The sequence below is a fragment of the Phalaenopsis equestris genome, unplaced genomic scaffold (assembly GCF_001263595.1).
Source record: "Phalaenopsis equestris unplaced genomic scaffold, ASM126359v1 Scaffold001286, whole genome shotgun sequence".
NCBI classification, from domain to species: domain Eukaryota; kingdom Viridiplantae; phylum Streptophyta; class Magnoliopsida; order Asparagales; family Orchidaceae; genus Phalaenopsis; species Phalaenopsis equestris.
Window position 1 is genome coordinate 352,518 of NW_018165725.1, and position 3,739 is coordinate 356,256.

Consider the following 3,739-nt stretch of genomic DNA (forward strand, 5'->3'; position numbering starts at 1 on the left):
TTCCCAAACCCACAAAATACAACTAAACAACAATGTTCACGCAATCACTACCTCAAAAACTATACATATCTACTCAAAACAACCCAAATGCATTTTTAAGCATCACAACAATATCCAACACAACTAATAACAACACATAAAATAACAGAAATCCAAACAACTACAAAAATATGCATTCTAGCTCATCTAAGTCATCAATTAAGGTCTTATAATCATCACTATATCATTATATATTAAAAAATACTACCACATTTTTTGTAATCAAACACAACAACATACCATTTAAACTAAATACATACTGATAACTACGGGTTGGCTCCCACAAAGTTCTTGGTTTTACGTCTTCAGCTAGACGTAATCAATGCTTATTCTGGATAACCAAAGGATGGCGAGGCGTAGATTTTGTGTATAAATTTTGTAAATATTTTTCAATATTACAAAAGTACACACTTTAGATATATAATAAATGTATAATATAACCCAACAAAAATACCTCTTACAAAAATAGTTTATCTCTTAAAACTCTTTTTAAACTGTAAAATCCCTGTTAAAATCAATGCAAGTATATGTATTGCTCAAGTAATAAAGGGCTCTAATGGAGTCATAGATATCGATCCCATAGGGAACTTGGAAAATCCTTTAATTAAGTTTTTGAAATTATTTTATAATTAAAAATACAAAAACAAAAGTAAGGTGCGAAGTTTGAATATTAACTACGAAGGTAAATGCTATATAAAATGCAGTTAAAAAACAAAGTTAACTAACTAAGAACTAACTTTCAATAGTAAAATTATGAAATTTAAAGAAATTTTTTTTTATGGAAAGTTCAAATTTAAGAAAGCATTGATCCCGGTTGAATATAGTTTGTGTAAAATTTATAAAGTTGACTCCTCTTTACAACGATACCAAAAACTTGATGTGGTATTTTAGTAATAATAAAGTTAAGCTCTTATGATTGAGATTCTATGCAAGTATACGTATCGTTATCAAGTAATTTAAGACTTTCTGTTCAAGTCTCAAATATCGATCCCAAGGGGAAGGTTTAAATTTTTAATGATAAATTAACTAGGAAATTCACAGAAAGTCAAAACAAAATTACTGTTACTAATTTCAAATGTTGAGATATTATCATATGATGCTAACAAAACTAAATTATTGACTAGTAGCAAATTTTAAATGCAGAGTTTAAAACAATAACTATTAAACTATGTTTATGTGATAAAGTTTCTAATATGAAAAAACATCTTTCCCACTACAATGAGCTTTTTGGTGAAATGAGATGAGATAAATGGTTTAAATTTGTATTGTTCCAAATAGGAGCACTTTTAATTCTCTGCCCTGATTAAGTGTTATAGAAAATCATTGATTAATCTTAGGTTTAGTCCCTAAATCCGTGGCTAGGCCAAGAGGATACCCAGAGCTCCCACTTCCCTTCATCTGAAGGCTAACTCTAGCTTTAGTTTTTAAACACTAAGATTGAATTGGAAATTTTTAGTTTGTCACCCTAAAAATCTCCAATTCTACACCCAACAATGTATTTTTCCTTATTTATTTGCACTTAATTCCATGAACAAAATACTCCTTCATCGACTTAAAACTGATTCTCACTCTGTTATAGAACTCAAACTCTATTTCCCGCATTATATGTTTCACAACATATTTTAACAATTTAATTGGCCAAATTGAAAAGAAAATTAAGAGCGGAGTTGAAAAACCATCATAATTTATTTTATATTTTAACATTGGCACATCCAAATTATCTCTTCATTTCACCATATCGCAGAGTGGGGAGAAAGATAAATGAATCTACCCAGACTACAAGAGAAAGATACAAAAAAACACAAATTTTATATATAAAAGAAAGTTCTTACAACAATAATAAACAAACATCACTTATCTGAAACTCACTTATCTGAAACTCTTTCTCTCTTTCTCAAAGCAAATCCATTGTAGCCTCTCTTAGGAAATGTAGGAAGAAGAAATCTCACTTCTCTTCCTTTCCAACACTTATTAGAGAAGAATTCAAACTTAAACTCACCACAAAAACTAAAATTATAGAAAAAATTATTAACTAATGGAGTGGAATGGCATGGAATGTAGGTGTGTGAAGAGGAAAAACTGAAATGAGTGGAAGAACTCAAAATGGTGCTAGGGGGTTTGATCAAATTTAAGCCCTAAATAGAGCCTAGGTCGGTTCTCCAATAGGTGCATCCAAAAACTCTTGAAAAAGTGTCCAAATTCATCGAACCTTCTAGAAATAAGGTCTACACCGACAATGGCGCTGTCAACGCCTATTTTGGTACCATCAGCACCAGAGGCCATTCAATTAATTTTGCCTTCTCTGTTAAATGGCACCGTCATGGCCCAGTCTGGCGCTGTCAGCGCTGAACATTTTTTTAAATTCTCTATTTTGACTCCAAATTTTATTTTTCTTACTCCAAGTCCTCAAAATCAATAATCTGCAATAAAACACAAAAAATACCTTCCATTAAGGTGCAATATCACCAAAAATAAGTATAAAATATGGGTCTAACAATACATATATTTTTGGTGTATCAAGCATCCTTCACCTTTATAATGAGTATATGGATTTTAAAGAAAAAAAAATCATTTATATATATATATATATATATAAGTTATTTTGTGTTAAATAAAAGCAATCATATCCTTTACCCTCTTCCGAGTGTTATAGATAACATTGACTAATCCAGATTCTGGTCCCTAATTTCGGGGTTCGGTTGAGAGGATACCGGCTGGCAATCCAGAGGTCCCACTACTTCCTCACCTAAGGGCTAACAATCTTGCATTAGTTTCCAATCAACTGGACCAAATTATGGATTTTAATTTGTCACCTTAAAATCTCCAATTTTGCATCCAATAAAGTATATTTCTCTATTTATTTGCACCCAATCCCATGGATGACATACTCTCCCATGAAATTAATGTGACTCTCTCTATGTTTTAGAAATCATATCCTTTTTTAGAACATATGTTTCTCAACAAGTTTTAACATTTCAATTGGCAATATCAAAAAGTAAATGAAGATCAGAGTTCAGATCATAAAAAATTATTAACATTTAAAACTGTAGAGAACAAAATCAATTCTTCACAAAATCATATCTCAAAGTAGGGAGAAGGATAAAGAAGACTACTCAGAATTCATGACAAGAATACGACAAAACATGCAAAACACGACAAAACATGGATTTCATATATAAAAATAACTTTACAAAATCAAAGAAATAAAATACATAACTTATCACATAATCCTTCCCAAGAAAATCCCTAGAAGTTCTCTCCAAGTCTTTCTCTCTTTACAATCCCACTAAATTCTCTCTTAGAAGTGTAATGAAGAAGAAATCTGTCGGCACTATTTTTGGTGTGGGGTTTGCCATTAAGATGTCGGTCATCGGAATTGAAATCCCGTTGCCCGCTTCGAAAGGACGTTTTAAAAATTTTTAGTTTTGAAAAAGATGAAGTCAAACTGACCCCATAATTTTCATAGTTTATATGAAAGAGCGCTTTACCTCAAATCATGTATCTATCCCGAAGGACGAACACAAGAGTTGAGGGTGAGGCTTGATCAAATAAACTAAAGAAAGTTATGACATCTGTTTGGTCTGCAAAACCAATGCATTGGCCGACAAGTTCTCCTATTTAATATAAGGAATTAAATAGGGTTTATATTATGCTGGGTTCGGGAAAAGCTTCTTATAAGGGCAAGCCCCTATAGTTAATT